General features: G+C 39.5%; 1 long non-coding RNA gene across 1 annotated transcript in view; it reads left to right on the top strand.

Annotated features, from left to right (window-relative positions):
• Positions 1–3231: 3231 nt before the first annotated feature.
• Positions 3232–18822, top strand: part of LOC145531488 (uncharacterized) — a 74861-nt gene continuing 59270 nt past the window's right edge. The window contains exons 1-4 of the long non-coding RNA XR_014072479.1: positions 3232–3361; positions 3757–3961; positions 4231–4307; positions 4387–4430. This is a non-coding gene — a long non-coding RNA (uncharacterized LOC145531488). The remainder of the gene's footprint in view (positions 3362–3756; positions 3962–4230; positions 4308–4386; positions 4431–18822) is intronic.

Raw genomic sequence — 18822 nt, 5'->3', positions numbered from 1 at the left:
GTAAGACTGCGAAGAATTATCTATGATTCAGTGGTGACATGGCAGTTATCTATTTTGGGTGCATTTGAGATATTTAAATTATTTGAATAATTTAATAATATAATTATTTTATTTTATTAATTATTATTAAGAATAGCAACTCTAAAGCCAATGCCACCAACATTTTCAATTTTAAGGTCTAAAAGATTTAGTAACAAGTTTTAAAACATCAAGAAACTGCTTCACTGTGATTGTTGGCTTCTGTTCAGTTTTAGGCAGAGAGACACCAGAAGGATAATGAGAATTCCCTCTTTAACAATATGCATTGAAATTTACTTTTTGAGTTTGGCCTTATTCAGAAGTTAAAATGATTCATGTAAACTTATAAAATTTTTGAACTAGCACTCTGTATCCAATGGCTAATCAATACCCAATCCAGGTCTCATTTTTGGCTTATTTGACACAGAATCTTTCCAAGAGGCTGCCAGTGTTAGTCAAATTCTTATATTCTCCATCCACCAAAATAATGATGACAGCATGCTTTGATAATAAATGCATAATTAATAGTAACTATCTGATTTTTTTAAAGTCTGGGTCAATATTGTCCAGCACTATTATCTATTGTCTAAATTTTCTGCAGATTTGCCTGTTGCTCTCAAAGAACTCCAACTATTAAGTTTTCCTAATAAAGAATTCTGCTGCAAGACTCAAAAGTAAGACAATGAAAGAAAACATGAATGATAAGGCAGCTGATTTGCCTTAGATGGATGGGTAAGATTTAGGTGTAGCAGGATTCATGCCCCGGCTGGGCCATCAAATTAAAATGAGAAATAGCATGGGTGAAAGTTAAGCAGTTGGGAGAATTAATAATCAGCCACAAATGCAAGATATGGACACTATTTTTTAGATGCTCATTTCCATCTCTATGTCCTCCAACCCAAAAAACAGGCAGGAGATAATATCAACACGATGCAGACAACATTAAAAAATGTTTTACCCTCTGACAGCACAAAATAGATGGGCAGAGCAGGAGATCATCCCTGGTCAAGTCCAGAAGGAATGAGAAATTACCAAGCATTATGCTACTTACCCAAAGATCCCTACATCAAGGTCAAAGATAGTGAGTACTGATGGTCAGCTAGTTCCATGGTCCTTTTAGAGGGATCAACCTCTATCAGACAGAGGCTGGCAGAAAGTAATCCATAAATAGTGAAGCATAACAAAGATGGGTGGTCTTTGTGGAGATAGATATACCCACTGGAGGGAAATGGAACTGGTTTAAAATTATACTATTGGCAGGCAGGCCAGTTAGGAGAAGGTTAAACACAACACACATCTCCAACTCCCAGGAGGAAGCACGCTGCTCTGCTAGGAAGGATCTGCCAAGTTCTCCACTTCAAAGAGAGCTCCAAAGGGGTGCCGGCGAAAGGAAGAATTTGGATGAACATGTGAAAATGTTTACATGGATCTAGGAGAAAAGATTGAACAAATTCACATGGACTAGAAAATTGCCTTGAGTACCACAAAAAGAAATATGAGTCAAAAAAAAAGGAAAATAATTTATTAAGAAATCAAGGTGATGAAGGTACGGCTTTGACCACCAGAGTGTTACTTGGCATTAGTTCTAACCCCCCATTCTGTAAATTTTCTGTGCTTGCTGAGTGATGATGGAAAAAAAAAAAAAATCACAAGTAGGCCATGCCTGTAAAATAGGTCTCTTTGCAAATATCTCTTCGGGTTTTCTCAGTGTTTTCTTTTTTTTTTTCCCCTATAGCTTTACATGGCATAGTTTTGACGGATTTGACAGCAAGCACATTCCGCCTATCTTTTATGGAAGAAGCTTTTCCCACAGGAATAAACTCATATTCATGTCTCTGAGTTGGCTTTTCTGAGCCTCCCTGCCCTGGTTATCTTCCCGGAAGTCTGGCTATGAGTGGGCTGTTTTGAGAACGCCATGTATGAATCCTGCGTAGCAGAGAAGGTTAATAGAATATGAACAGGATATGTTGCTAATTGGCTTCCAATTTGGTTAGAGAGTTCATTCAAGTAAGAAAAGATCCCTCCTCTTGGTAAAGAGCCTCTCTTTGACTTACAAATCTTGATCCATAGTCAGAGCATGAGGGAAAAAGAAAATCAATGGCAGTGTTGGCCAATTAAATGTCAAACTAGAAAGGGTCCAGCTCCAAGCGGGTAATCAATGAATTACTAAAAAAAAATAATGGAATCATTTTTACTAGCATAATAGATATAAATGAATATTTTGAAGTAAAAAACACATATTTTGAAGTAAAAAAAAAATGCAGTGTCTTCTCATTGCATAGGCTTTTGAGAATTGACATGGAACACAGACATCGTGGTTGGTTGGATGAGGTACATGGGCCTTCCACAGAGGTGGTCCACAGCTAGAGGTGGCTGGTATGGCATAGGGTAAAAATAATCACTTGTGCCAACTTTTCCTTAATTGGGAACAAGCAGATATCCTAGGGAATTGCTCTGAAAAGCATTCTTTAAACATTTTTGAAATGCACTAATATAAATAAGTACTAAATCACATGTACTATTACTGCTAATCTATGACCAAAAGATGTCTTTTCGTTTCTTGCAAATGTGAATAATTACACCTAACATCTCCAGGCACTAAAAATGATATGCATTTGAATGATTTAGGATGCAAAACAACATTGATATTTTTTAAATTTAGAGAGAAGAAAAATATGTGTTTACAAGAGGGTATGGTTTCTGTAGTTGTTTCCAATATATAGTTGGTGGAGTGAGCTGATGACATTTATACTTATTTATTCTCTCTTGAGATTTTAGAGTTTCTTTGAGTAGCATGGGCTCATTTTTTTTTTTTTGCCTCAGATATTTTTAATATAGTCTTATCCAACCTATTTGGAGAAAAGATCCTCTTACAAAGAAATACATTTTAAAAACTTGTATTGAAAAAAATTAATGTAAAGAAGGAAAATGAGCTACTAAGAAAAATTTTTCCTTTTAATTCATATTCTGGAATTACTAGAGATGATCAAGTTTGCTGAACTGGAATCACTCCACTTGTATCACTACGTTTATGCTTCCAGAAATCTATTTTCTAATTTTGTATTGAAACATTTGCCTTAAATAATGTCTTTTAAGAATTTATACGGTCTGAATGGCACCAAACCAAAGGCAATAATCTTTTTGTGTGTGACATTCTAGTCATTTCCATAGCAACCATATGGGTTAAGATGTCACAAAGAGGATTAAGACTTTAGGTGAGGAATAAAACAATAGGAACGAAATAGCACTAATACAAAGATGCTGCTTAGGCATTAAGTACATGAGTGGGAAATAGACAAAATGGAACAGCAGTGTTTTCCAATCAAAAAAATTCACTGCACTTGTAAGTTGCCTGTCAGAAAGTGAAAGTGAAAGTTGCTCACTCGTGTGCGACTCTTTGTGACCCCATGGACTATACAGTCCATGGAATTCTCCAGGCCAGAATACTGGACTGGGTAGCCTTTCCATTACTCCAGGGGATCTTCCCAATCCAGAGATCAAACCCAGGTCTCCCGTAATGCAGGTGGACAGAAGGAATCCTCAAATGTGGGTTTGGGCAGATAGTGTCTTCTCATCAGGTGTGATAATGGCCCAACTCTCTGTCACCATTTACCTATTAGAGCTATTCTTATGTTCTCAAAGAGCAGTCCTTGAGCTGGCTGCATAGAATGAAATACTTTGTGGAAAAACTATATTATTGTGGGTACCCATAACTTGCCATTTTTTGGTTTTCATCAGAAACGCTCCAATTTCTTCCAGTCCAAAGAAGCTTACATTGCCTCTAAAGATCATCTCTCATTCAATGGAGACTTCTAGCATGCTAAATCACAGGGTGTCCTTAGAAACTTTCCAAGTTTGGAGGGAGTTTTTTGGGTAAAGACTATCAACAGTATTTGGAATCAGAAGAATCTGTGAACTGTGGACATATATTCTACAGTGGAAGGTAAACTTTCTGGGAGGCAAGACTATTTTCTTCACCATTTATCCAGAAATGGTAACAGTCTTGGGCACAAAAAAGTATTTAAGTCGAACATAGCAATGGATACCTTGAGAGCAAAGGTGGGAATGCCTATTATGTAACTTAGAATGTTTCACCCCGAAGTTAAGATTCCAACCTCAAGGAATACAAACTTCATCCTTTGCCAGAAGAAGCTGCCATTCTCAGTTGTTGCTAATAGAGATCATGGATCTTGCCTTTTTGTACTTTTCCAGGGAAGTGTTGATAACAAGAGCCTGGCTTCCATGGAGAAGACTGTCCTGGTCATGGAGAGCTGAAGCTAGGGAGGCAGGTAGCCATCCTGTAAGCCATTCTAAGCACTGGCATTGCCTCTAGCCATTTCAAGTTACAGCTTTGCTCTTTCTTCACAGCTAACTTAATGCTACACCTTTCTGTTAACCTGATTTCTTCCAAGGTAATTTCACTCAAGTGAAAATGTTCTTGTAAAGAGATGATGGAGAAAGAAGTGTGTGACCATATACGGGAATAAACCTTAACTTGATTGAGTTATACACCTAAGAATGAAACCATACAAGCATTGGAAGCAAATATGAGTGAATTCCTCTTTAAATTTGGGTAGGAAAAGGCTTTTTAACTATGTCTTAAAATCCAGAGGTAATGAAAGATTGATAAATTTGATGACATAATTAAAATATTTCACATGGCAAAAATATCTCATAAACAACATCAAAAGACAACTGATAAACTGGGAGATGCTATTTCAACATATATCACAGACAAAGGCCGAATATCCCTAATACATAAGGAACCCTTAAAAACTTAGAGACAAAGGTTCAAAAACACAATAGAAACATGGAGAAAGAGTCAAAGAAAAATTTCATAAAATATATATAAAAAGGCTCTTAAACATAGGAAAAAAACATTAATACGTTTAGAGTTTAATTCAGTTATTAAATTTGTTATAGGTATGGGTTAGCAATTCTGAAACTGCTTTATGTGTTTATTAGGATTGAACAATACAGATAATGAGGACCAGGTTTTTCAGTATTAGAGAAAAATTACAAACAAGGAAGACACAATGAATCTGTGGTGGTGGATTGGAATTTATCAATCATCTGTCTATATATCATTTAGGCAGACGGATGTAGAAATGTAGGGTGTTTGTGTTTATGTGTGGATTTATGCGCATACATATATTTCCTAGGTCACTTTGGCTAGAGGTCCTAGAAGCAATGGTTTTTCAGTATTAATAGCATACCTTGGGTCTAGATTTTGTTTCTAAACATCATTTTCCAACAAAAGGGAACAGGACTCCTTGGAGACATAGCTGACTCCAGACTTGGCCCAGAGAAATACAAAAGGAGCCTGGGGTGTGTGTGTGTGTGAACTATCACCACCACCACCATTGCCACCACCAGAATGATTAAATCAACATGTTGATATCAATATTAATCACCTGGCTAAGTGTTGTTTATCAGGTTTCTCCACTGTAAAAGTGATTCTTCTAGCAATTTTTCCATACTATACTCTTCAGAAGGAAATTACAATGCATATCCCACATTTAAGGAGACAGTCAAATTTTAATGGTTCAGAATTATGAATGAATTTCTGTATATTTAATCAGCTTCTTTTTGGGGGTTGATATAAAGGGGGTTTTCAAGTTTAAACTTGTACAAAGAACTTTGCAATGCATTCTAAACTAGTATATTGATCTCTTCATGTGTCCTGACTATTTCTTTAGGGTAAAAAGCAAGAAGTGAAATTTCTGGGTCAAAGAATATGTACAGCAATTCTTTTGATATATAGTGCAAAACAGATCTCCAGAATATCTGTGGCAGGTCCTAGTGCCACCAGCCTATAACAGTGAGAGTGTGCTGCTCCTTTGTACTACTTGCGCGTCGCCGAGGTGAGGGAATGTGGTCCAAGATGATGTTGGAATGGTGGGCAGAGGACCAGCTGGGCAGGGTGTGCAGAATTCACCTTTTATTCCTGGTGTCATGGAGGCCCTGAAGCTGGTTCACAGGGGAGAGGCTGATCAGTTTCATGTGATGGGAACCATGTTTGAGTTCTCAAAATGGTCCAAGAGATTATGGCTGACAGTGTCTCTTTCGACCTTAACTCAAGGTCTTCCGCATAAAAAGGTGACATGACAGATGACCTGTCATTCTATCTTATGCCAATCTAACTTGCCATCAGTGAGGAAATGCAGAATTTGGAACTAGAATGAGAAGAGGGAATGCCAGATGATTTATTGGGGGTCGGGGTAGGTGCCAGGTGGCAGAATGGAGAGGGCAGAGAATGGGAAGAACCACCCCGCTGCTGATGGCTTTCTGCATGATTCTGCTAATGAACCCGGCCTTGCCTGCTGTACACAATGTGCTGCATTGTGTACAATGAAGGGCAATGGAGAGATGAAAGTGATGACTCCCTGACAGCTGACAGTTTTCTGCCAGTTTTGAATCTTGGCAGCAAATACATTACCTACGATAAGGAGGGAATGAGGAAACATCGGAGAGAGCTAGCTGTTCAGAGATGGCTCTTGGGAGGAACTTGGCTCAGTTCAGTTGTTTAATCGTGTCCAACTCTTTGTGACCCCATGGACTGCAGCACGCCAGTCTTCCCTGTCCATCACCAACTCCCGGAGCTTACTCAAATTCATGTCCATAGAGTCGGTGATGCTCTCCAACCATCTGACCCTCTGTCGTCCCCTTCTCCTCCCTCCCTCAATCTTTCTCAGCATCAGAGTCTTTTCAAATGAGTCAGTTCTTCACATCAGATGGCCAAAATATTGGAGTTTCAGCTTCAGCATCAGTCCATCCAAGGAATATTCAGGACTGATAGAAGACTCTACACGTGGACATCACCAGATGGTCAACACCGAAATCAGATTGATTATATTCTTTGCAGCCAAAGATGGAGAAGCTCTATACAGGCAGCAAAAACAAGACCAGGAGCAGACTGTGGCTCAGATCATGAACTGCTTATTGCCAAATTCAGACTTAAATTGAAGAAAGTAGGGAAAACCACTAGTCCATTCAGGTATGACCTAGATCAAATCCCTTATGAGTATACAGTGGAAGTGACAAATAGATTTAAGGGACTAGACCTGACGGACAGAGTGCCTGATGAACTATGGACAGAGGTTCATGACATTGTACAGGAGACAGGGATCAAGACAATCCCCATGGAAAAGAAATGTAAAAAAGCAAAACGGCTGCTGAGGAGGCCTTACAGATAGCTGGGAAGAGAAGAGAAGCGAAAAGCAAAGGAGAAAAGGAAAGATATTCCCATCTGAATGCAGAGTTCCAAAGAATCGCAAGGAGAGATAAGAAAGCCTTCCTCAGCGATCAGTGCAAAGAAATAGAGGAAAACAACAGATTGGGAAAGACTAGAGATCTCTTCAAGAAAATTAGAGATACCAAAGGAACATTTCATGCAAAGACAGGCTCGATAAAGGACAGAAATGGTATGGACCTAACAGAAGCAGAAGATATTAAGAAGGGGTGGCAAGAATACACAGAACTGTACAAAAAAGATCTTCACGACCCAGATAATCACGATGGTGTGATCACTCACCTAGAGCCAGACATCCTGGAATGTGAAGTCAAGTGGGCCTTAGAAAGCATCACTATGAACAAAGCTAGTGGAGGTGATGGAATTCCAGTTGAGCTATTTCAAATCCTCAAAGGTGATGATGTGAAAGTGCTGCACTTGATATGCCAGCAAATTTGGAAAACTCAGCAGTGGCCACAGGACTGGAAGAGGTCAGTTTTCGTTCCAATCCCAAAGAAAGGTAATGCCAAAGAATGCTCAAACTACCGCACAATTGCATTCATCTCACATGCTAGTAAAGTAATGCTCAAAATTCTCCAAGCCAGGCTTCAGCAATACGTGAACCGTGAACTTCCAGATGTTCAAGCTGGCTTTAGAAAAAGGCAGAGGAACCAGAGATCAAATTGCCAATATCCGCTGGATCATCAAAAAAGCAAGAGAGTTCCAGAAAAACATCTATTTCTGCTTTATTGACTATGCCAAAGCCTTTGACTGTGTGGATCACAATAAACTGTGGACAATTCTGAAAGAGATGGGAATACCAGACCATCTGACCTGTCTCTTGAGAAACCTGTATGCAGATCAGGAAGCAACAGTTAGAACTGGACATGGAACAACAGACTGGTTCCAAATAGGAAAAGGAGTACGTCAAGGCTGTATATTGTCACCCTGCTTATTTAACTTATATGCAGAGAACATCATGAGAAATGCTGGGCTGGAAGAAACACAAGCTGGAATCAAGATTGCCAGGAGAAATATCAATACCCTCAGATATGCGGATGACACCACCCTTATGGCAGAAAGTGAAGAAGAACTAAAGAGCCTCTTGATGAAGGTGAAGGAGGAGAATGAAAAGGTTGGCTTAAAGCTCAACGTTCAGAAAACTAAGATCGTGGCATCTGGTCCCATCACTTCATGGGAAATAGATGGGGAAACAGTGGAAACAGTGTCAGACTTTATTTTTTTGGGCTCCAGAATCACTGCTGGTGACTGCAGCCATGAAATTAAAAGACGCTTACTCCTTGGAAGGAAGGTTATGGCCAACCTAGATAGCATATTTAAAAGCAGAGACATTACTTTGCCAACAAAAGTCCGTCTAGTCAAGGCTATGGTTTTTCCAGTGGTCATGTATGGATGTGAGAGTTGGACGGTGAAGAAGGCTGAGCGCCGAAGAATTGATGCTTTTGAACTGTGGTGTTGGAGAAGACTCTTGAGAGTCCCTTGGACTGCAAGGAGATCCAGTCAATCCATCCTAAAAGAGATCAATCCTGGGTGTTCATTGGAAGGTCTGATGTTGAAGCTGAAACTCCAATACTTTGGACACTTCATGGGAAGGGTTGACTCATTGGAAAAGACCCTAATTCTGCGTAGGATTGGGGGTGGGAGGAGAAGGGGACGACAGAGGATGAGATGGTTGGATAGCATCACTGACTCGATGGACATGGGCTTGGGTAGACTCCGGGAGTTGGTGATGGACAGAGAGGCCTGGCGTGCTGCAATTCATGGGGTCGCAAAGAGTCGGACATAACTGAGCGACTGACCTGAACTGAACTGATCTCCTTTGGGATGGACTGGTTGGATCTCCTTGCAGTTCAAGGGACTCTCAAGAGTCTTCCCCAACACCACAGTTCAAAAGCATCAATTCTTTGTCACTCTACCTTCTTTATAGTCCAACTCTCACATCCATACGTGACTACTAGAAAAACCACAGCTTTGACTAGACAGACCTTTGTTGGCAAAGTAACATCTCTGCTTTTTAATATGCTGTTTAGGTTGGTCATAGCTTTTCTTCCAAGGAGCAAGCGTCTTTTAATTTCATGGCTGCAGTCACCATCTGCAGTGATTTTGGAGCCCCCCAAAATAAAATCTCTCACTGTTTCCATTGTTTCCCCATCTATTTCCCATGAAGTGATGGGACTGAATGCCATGATCTTCATTTTTTGAATGCTGAGTTTTAAGCAAGCCTTTTCACTCTCCTCTTTCACTTTCATCAAGAGGCTTTTTAGTTCTTTGCTTTCTGCCATAAGGGTGGTGTCATCTGCATATCTGAGGTTATTGATATTTCTCCTGGCAATATTGACCTGTCTTTTGGTGTGACTTAGTAATTCTTCATACAAAGATGGTTATAACACTTGGGATGACAAAGGGCTGATAATAAAGTCGCAGAATCTCCTAAATCTTTATAGCTTTTCAAAAAATGAGGATTAATGAGAATTATAGGAACAATATGAAAACGAAAAGTGAAAGTGAAGTCACTGAGCTGTGTCCAACTCATTGTGACCCTATGGACTTTAGCCCACCAGCCTCCTCCGTTCATGGGATTTTCCATACAAGAATACTAGAGTGGGTTGCCATTTCCTTTTCCACGTGATCTTCCTGACCCAGGATTTGAATCCAGGTCTCCTGCATTGCAGGCAGACTCTTTAACATCTGAGCCACCAGGGAATCCCTGGGAACCGTATATGATTTACTAAACAGACCCACCAGAAAAATTTTACATGTTTAGGGAAGAATTAGATGGGACCAATAAATAAATAAATTCAAGAACAAAACACTGAGACTTCTTGCATTTTTTTTTCTCTGAAAGGTCTTACCATTGATTGGGATATATGAGCATCAATGCTCTTTAAGCATCTCAGGAATAACCAGATGGCCCATCCATCTTAGGGCCTACTGAGATTTAGAATTAATCTTTAATTACTTATTTATAATTTATAATTACACAGATAGGGGCCGCTTATCCCACTTGAGTCATTTTCTCTGTGGGATTAAGCCGTGCCATTTGGAAGGCACAGTGATTCTTTCAGTCCCTAGAGTATTTTAAACTGGTATACCAGGGTACCACATCCTCATGATCAAAATTATTAGCCAACATTCACATGAAACCACTGAACAGATTGGTCTTGGTGGTCTCCTGTTTTAAAAATGATTAAATCATTTTACTAACTGAATCCTGCAAAATTGACAATCAGCATATTTTGGCTACTGAGAGTGCTGACAAGACAGGATCAGGAGGTTTTTTTTTTCTTCTTCTTTTTTTCCACCCGCTCCCAACTCAATCATCTCACCATATAGGTATGGCTTCATGAACTAAAACAAGCATACAAGCAAACAAAACCCTCAATATATTTCTCTTCAGTTGTATTATTTGTAACTGGAGTATTTTATCAGGTATTGAGCTACAGAAACTCAAATTTGATGTGCTTGATACATCTATGTAACAAGGCATGCAAAAATAGTTAGGAGATGGGTAAAAATGAGTAGGAATGATCTTAGCAGCAAAAACTCTGGGCTAGAGCATGGACTACCTTCCCAACACCTTTATTTCAAAACCAAACGGGTTTAATGAACATTTACGGGAAAATAGCCAAAGAGGCAAGGATAAAATCTTGCCAATAAGTTGGGCTAGATCCTTTCTCAGGGTTTTGTATCCTTTTCTGCTTACTCAGAAAGAATCCAAGATGAAGAATAATGCAATAGATTCTAAGATGGCAGAATTTCAGGGCTGGACTGAGTGCTCAAGACAATCTAATTTTCTTATTTTAAAGATAAGAATGATCAAGTCCATTGACATTGGTAACTTCTCCCAATTCACACATTGAGCTATTGGCTTACTCATCTAGCAGGTGTTTTTTGCCCATTAGTTGAGTTTATATTGAGCATTGCTGAATTTTAGGCACAGAAAAGATATTGCCAAGTAAGCTATCCTGCTTCCCTGATAGCTCAGTTGGTAAAGAATCCATTTGCAATGCGGGAGACCTGGGTTTGATCCTTGGGTTGAGAAGATCCACTGGAGAAGTGATAGGCTACCCACTCCAGTATTCTGGCCTGGAGAATTCCATAAACTGTATAGTCCATGGGGTCACAAAGAGTCAGACAAAACTGAGTGACTTTCACTTTCTTTTCTATACAAGCTATCCTGCGGTTGACACACTGCTTCTCTCTTAAAACACAATGTTGTTTAATTTTGACTAGGAAAGGCTAAGTGACAATAATCATCCACAAAGATGAGAAATATTCTGAGGAAAATGTTGACCATTTGTTTTTATCACCATAGGGATGCAAATAAGACAAATGGGTCCATGTTACAGTAGAATAAAGTTTAGTTAAAAATAAGAAACAGCTTCTCGGATGCTATGGTGATTAAACCCTGAAATTATCAAGGGCGTATGTTGATAGATAGAATGAAATAGATATTCCTCTTCTTCAACTTTAGTTTTCTTTTAAATAATTATTTTTGTTTCTTGTGAGGTCGTGTTTCAAACTATTAATTCCAATGGTTTGGGCTGCAAAGTTGTTTTTGGTATAAAGTGCATCACTGCTGTTCTCTCTGAGATGCTAAGTTCATAAAAAATTAATTGTGACTTTTTTTCACAACATACGGCTGCATAGAAATAGTTCATAAAACATGACAGGGATGGGATTCTGTAAAGTTGGCTTAAATAAAATTCAGAATTTAACTTTTAATTTTTTATCTCTGATTTTACGTTAAAATATGGAAGACAAGTAACCATGGAAATCACTTGGTTTCTGCAGTTAATAATAGCCTATAACAATAACTTCCGAGGGCCAGTTTCCCACTTTGCACAGGATGCTTTTAATTTCATGCAATCATCTCAAGCAACCATATTTTACAACTGTTAAAAGAGAAAGAAACTCAGAAGATAATGAATATGGCCCAGTGTCACAAGGTAATAACTCTCAGGATAAAGTCTGCAACTGGAGAGAGATTGACCACAAGGCTGGTGGACCACAAGGCTGAGTTCCACGGCTGCTCACTCACCTGGCCCCTGCAAGGCCCTGGGAGGTGCCCCAGAAATGTGTCTATAAGACAGAGTGACTGAGTGTTCTGGTTGCTGGAGACTAATGGGTTGTTGGGGAGGCTGGGCTTTCAATGCTAAACCTGGGTCTGTCCTGGGCAAGCTGAGATGCTTGGTCACCCAATTATAAAGTATCCTAGGTTTGTAAAAAAATTTAAAAGTGAGATGTTATGATTCCAGTGGATTAAGACAGATGCTTTTTCCCACTCATATTACCTTCTCATCTGTGATAGCTCCCCTCCTGTTAGTGGTATTCCATTGTATTTTGGGGGTCTAGCTAAGGGGACATTATGTTGTGATTCATATATTTATGTGGATGGTTGGTTCTGTGATCAGTTAAAAGTTTGCCAGAATTTCTGGATTAGGAATGGCTACCAGGGCTGCTCCTATGCCCACCTGGCCAACCTACTTAGCACTGTAACTTGATATTGCTGAGGTGCAGATTCAATGATGACATAAATACACCCTAATAGCATCCTGCACTGAAATGTGTGGGAAGTGGAGAGAAAACAAAATGTGAAATGTACAATTGTGAAGCTCTCCTACAGAAAATTCTTCCAAATCTCACAGTTCTTATAGGAAACAAACTTGAAGAGCTTCTCCCAAATTTAACTCCAATCCTAAATGTGTATAGGCTGCTACCAATGACAAGTTATGAAGTTGGAAGCTCTCATAGTAATAGTAACAATCACCACTAGCTTCTGGTCAATCATTCTGGAAGATGGAGTCACCTTTCCGCTTGCTTCATTAAAAAAATAAATCATTATTTATCATATCAAAAGGTGATCAAAGACTTTGTAACCAAAAAGCATACTGGGAAAAGAGTAATACTGAGGTATTTTTGTGGTTGTTGTTTTTCAGTCGCTAAGTTGTGTCCAACTCTTTGCAATCCCATGGACTGCAGCACGCCAAGCTCCCCTGTCCTTCACTATCTCCTGGAGTTGACTCATATTCATGTGCACTGAGTCATTAATGATATCTAACCATCTCATCCTCTGCGGCCCCTTTCTCCTTTTGCCTTCAATCTTTCCCAGCATCAGGGTAATTTCCAGTGGGTTGGCTCTTCGCATCAGTTGTCCAAAGTATTGGAGCTTCAGCTTCAGCATCAGCTCTTCCAGTGAAAATTCAGGGTTGATTTCCTTTAGGAATGACTGGTGTGATCTCCTTGCAGTCCAAGGGACTCTCAAGAGCCTTCTCCAGCACCAGATTTCAAAAGCATCAATTTTTCTGCGCTCAGCCTTTATGGTCCAACTCTCACATCTGTACGTGACTACTGGAAAAACCATAGCTTTGACTATACAGACCTTTGTCAGCAAAGTGATGTCTCTGCTTTTTAATATGCTGTCTAGGTTTGTCACAGCTTTCCTTCTCAGGAGCAAGCGTCTTCTAAATAATTTCATGGCTGCAGTCACCATCTGCAGTGATTTTGGAGCCCAAGAAAATAAAATCTGTCACTGCTTTCACTTTTTCCCCTTCTACTTGCCATGAAGTGATGGGACTGGATGCCATGATCTTAGTTTTAATGTTGAGTTTTAAGCCTACCTTTTCACAGCTATTAATAAATATACATATGTTATTTTTCTGGATTTTTTGTTTTATAAAATTTGTTATTTCCTATGATTTCTCATGCTCAAAAAAGACTTTTTTTTAAGTGGACTTTGTTTTTGTAATTTTGTATCATTCTTATAAAGGGTCTACCAAATTTAAGTTTTAGGCCCCACAAAATTTGCAGCCAATACTGGATGAATGTAAAATCTCAGGTGTAACGGATTCTGCAGGCTGTCCCCTTTCTGCTGCCTCTCCTGGGCATACTCTCTTAACATGCTTACAGTTTGACTCTCTGATGACTGTTGTTGGAATATTTATCTCTACTGAAAGGCAGAGGGAGGGAAAGTTTGAAGAAAAATATAAATTATGGATGTGATTATGGACATGCCACATACAAGTTAAACAAGAACAGCAAATCTCTTATAGAAATTGACAGGTGGAATAAGCCTAGGCATAGACTGAACTTGTGGGCAAGTCAGATGCAGGTGCTGAAGCATCCTTTACATCCTCTCCTTCTCTCTGAGGAGTATGGTCTTTATCACTTGATAAACTGTTAGCAGGTTGTATTATGATACTACTTAAAAGAAAAATTTAGCAGTGCTGCACGGCTTGCAGAATCTCAGTTCCCCTACCAGAAATTGAACACTGGTCACAGCAGTGAAAGTGCTGAATCCTAACCACTAGACCATCTGGGAACTCTTGCTGCTTTTTAAGTTAAAGAAAATGGTCCCAGAGTTAACTTCCAGGAGACAACTACTCTATGCAACATTGAAACTGAGCAGGACACTATGGTCTTTACCCCCCGCCATGTCCTCTGCCTTTTGTCTATGGAAAAAACTTTAGCTAAAGAAAAAGTTTAATCAGAGAAGTGAGAAAATGCAGAAACCAAGGGAAACAGTCAATGGAGACCAACTAATAGTTAAGTCATTAAACAAAGTCAAGGACCTCTTCAAAGGCAACAGGTAATACTCTGAGCCATAGCCTCTGAGCTGTCTTACAGATACTGAAACCCCCAACTGGTGGAGAAGTTAACTATGTGACGACCAGACTGGAGCCCTGACATAAGCTCCCACAATGTTAAGAACTGGCGTCAAGAAATGGAACATCAGACCACTGATGACAGATATCAAGATGACTGTCAGAGTTGACTGTCCTTTTTTCTACACATGGCCCTCCCTCTGTAAAAGCTCTTGCCCACTGATTGTCAGCTGGGGGAGTTGGCCTCTGGACAGGCATCCACCTTCTGCCCCACCCCTGCCCCCATGGTCACCAGCATCTAAAAGGGCAGTGAGTAGCCCAACCCCACTTTCAGTTACAACATCACACTCCTTATTGCTTGATGCTTCTTTCTTAATTTTCATTGCCAACTAATTGATCCCATCACAACTTCTTTCTCTCTTTGGCTAGTTTGAGGTTGGACTTCCCAATCCCAACCTGCCTGCCAAAATATGTCTCCTTTCACACAGTCTGGAGGTTACCTATGTACTGGTATGCTTCTTCTTTTCCTCTTGGGGTTATGAGTTGGTAGGGTTGAACACTGTATGGATATACCAAACATACAAATTATTGAAAGTAGCACTGTTGGTGGCAATATTCCGAGGGGTAACCTTTCTAAATGAATTTTTTTTGAAAGTGTTATTTTGACAAGCATGGATCTTCAAATATGGACTCACCACATTTTATCTCTTATTTTACATTTCACACTGCATTTAAAAATATAAGTTTCCATATTTCCATAACAGATGCTGGGGAAGTTTTCGATCCACAACTTTCAGAAGAGAATGTCATTTATGTTAGATTCTCATTTCTTCCTACTTTATAAAACTGTCACTTTTTCTATTAATTATATTGTGTGCAATATAATGGAACCATCCATTCAGTAACATTAGACATGGGAATTCTATCCATTCAATAACATTAGACATGAAAATAATATCTACTTGAATGATCATGGTAATCTATCTATTTATATCAAGTCTTTTTCTATATTCACTAAGAAGACAGTGAATGAAGTTGCTGAGATGTGTTGTGTGTGTGTAATGTTCTGCAGAGTCATCCTTGTCAACTTAGTATATAAACCCACTCTGAAAAGAGTTTTTCCACTGGAGGAAAATCTTCAGGTATGGACTACTGCAATACTTGAAAGTTTAATCAAACTGGCCCCTTTGGGAATGGGATGGAGTTTGGGAGTGAGGTTGAGATCGGGAAGATGTATACCGTATGGTGTGGGCTTCCTAGATGGCGCTGATGGTAAAGAACCCACCTGCCAATGCAGGAGACATAAGAGATTGGGTTTGATTCCTGGGTTGGAAAGATCCCCTGGAGGATGAAATGGCAACCCATGCCAGTATTCTTGCCTGGAGAATCCCTGGACAGAAGAGCCTGGCAGGCTATAGTCCACAGGGTCACAAAGAGCTGTATACAACTGAAACAATTTAGTATGCACGCATGCATATCATATGGCATTTAAATAGGAGAAGGAATGTTTCCTGGGAGATAATAGCAGCCACTTTATCTTTGCATACTGTACTATCCAGCATCATCTCAGGGACTTAGAACCACAGAAGGTGATTTCTAACTCTTACATTATGTCCATAGGTTAGTTTGGGACTCTACTTATTATAATTAACCTGGGATTATAATTCAGGCTGATGGAGAAGCTGGCATGAGCACTGAGAGAGTGAAAGTACACTCTGCAAAGTCTCACACTAGCAACCAGATTGGCCAGCCTGGACATGACCATGGCCACTTCCACTTACAACTGATTGCTGGAATTACCATTCATGTGACCCCACTTAACTACACAAGGGCCAGATTACAACATCCCCACATGCAGAAACAGAACTATTTTATGGACAGAATGAATGGTTTTCGCTTGGGAAATATTTTAACCTTTCTTCTTTTTATTTCTGCCTCTATCCATCTGCACATCATTTTAACATGTGTTTATTTAGTTACTGCTATGTGCCCATTACTGTACTAAATGCTAGGAGGATATGAACCAAGTCTTGATTCCCAAGATTGAGGGCACAGTGAGGGAAAAAGTAGAAGATTTATAAAATATTGGAGAAGTCCCTTAGTAAATCCCATACACATTGAAATGTTCTAACATTTCTATAATCTTTCTTTATGTCGTGTTTCCTATCTTAATCTATAGGGGTTGTTGAAGATTTGAAAAGACCATCATCAGGTGTTTTTTACTGCTTATATGCCATTACTCTGTCCTGGGCTTCAATGCTGAGAAAAGTTTGGGTCTATCTATTTTTCCAGCTACAGACATTGAAAGTCTGAAACCTGCTAGGAATAGCCAATGTACAAAAACTCTTCTATGGAGTACAAAAGATGATTAATTTTCACTTATTTTGCTATTATTACTACTGTAATACACAACTTCATTAGTGATAACAATAAACTTATTATCAATAATCGTGCTGATTATTTTTCATACTTATCTTTAAGATTCTATGTAATTCTATGATGCTGTTATTGTTAGAAATAATTAACCACAACTAGAAATACATTGGAGAAGGCAATGGCAACCCACTCCAGTGTTCTTGCCTGGAGAATCCCAGGGACGGGGGAGCCTGGTGGGCTGCCGTCTATGGGGTCGCACAGAGTCGGACACGACTAAAGCGACTTAGCAGCAGTAGCAGCAGCAGCAGCAGAAATACATTGCAACCTGTGGGGTTTTTTTGTCATGTTGCTTTCTAAGGAAAGAAACAAGACAAATTCCACTTGAAGAAGCCCTGGTTCAGAGAATGTGGCTTGACCAATCTAACCTAATCTATTATATCTTTCAAATTGGGCTTCCCTGATAGGTCAGTTGGTAAAGAATCCACGTGCAATGCAGGAGACCCAGTTTGATTCCCAGGTTAGGAAGATCTGCTGGAGAATGGATAGGCTACCCACTCCAGTATTCTTGGGCTCCCCTTGTGGCTCAGCTGGTAAAGAATACACCCACAATGCGAGAGACCTGGGTTTGACCCCTGGGTTAGGAAGATCCCCTGGAGAAGGGAAAGGCTACCCACTCCGGTATTCTAGCCTGGAGAATTCCATGGACTACAGTCAGAGACATGAATTAAATATTTGATTAGCTTTATTTCTTTTATCATCTACTAACTAACCTACTTTATGTGGATTTAGAAAAGTTAGGAACTTCTCTGCAGACTCATCCATTAAATAAAGGGCACAGCTAAGGTTTTAGAACATCTGGTCAAAAGACGGAAACTTCCTCTCTCATGAAGACTTGTATTTTTATCTGGTACCCTCAGTTTGTCTGCATAATTTTTTGCCCACAAATTGGTATTTAAACCTCAAAACCTTTAGCTAACTACATCTGTCATTGATATTTTATTGTTTAATTTTCTTTTTATGGAGCCAAATTACATCTCTCCCACATACAGCCGGCGCTTTACATGTCTAATTTGTCGACATGTTCTATAATGATAATTTCATTGATTTAGAAAGTGACATTATGAGCAACATATGTTCAGTTTAGCAGTAGACCTTGTTATGGCAATCAATTTTTTTTCCCCTCCAGAACTCAACTAGATTCCACATTTAGAGGTGGCAAAGTAATTTAACCAGTTCATGTTCTTATGATTTTTTTAAAAAGAGAAAGAAGCCTACTTGTGGCAAGTTTTCCTGAAAGCGGCAGTTCTCATACTGTGCAGTTTGCCATGTGCACATATTATCACTGTATACCAGAGGCAGGCAAAAAGAAATAAAGGAGCAAAAGCACCTAATAAAACAGAAAATAACAGAGAAGAAATGTCTTGCAAAAGTCCTTTAACTTTTTCCTGTCTCTCCGACTCACCATGCAAGCTTAAATCAACAGCTCTGCAAGTATCAGCTGAGAATCCCCAGCACATCAGGTACCGTGCCAAGCTCTGGACTTTTCTGGGTGTTTTCTAGCCCCCGTGATCA

This window comes from Giraffa tippelskirchi, chromosome 13 (genome assembly GCF_054371585.1).
Source record: "Giraffa tippelskirchi isolate mGirTip1 chromosome 13, T2T-mGirTip1v1.2.pri, whole genome shotgun sequence".
NCBI lineage: Eukaryota > Metazoa > Chordata > Mammalia > Artiodactyla > Giraffidae > Giraffa > Giraffa tippelskirchi.
Note: the sequence above shows the minus strand (reverse complement) of the source record. Positions and strands in the feature narration are given on the sequence as shown.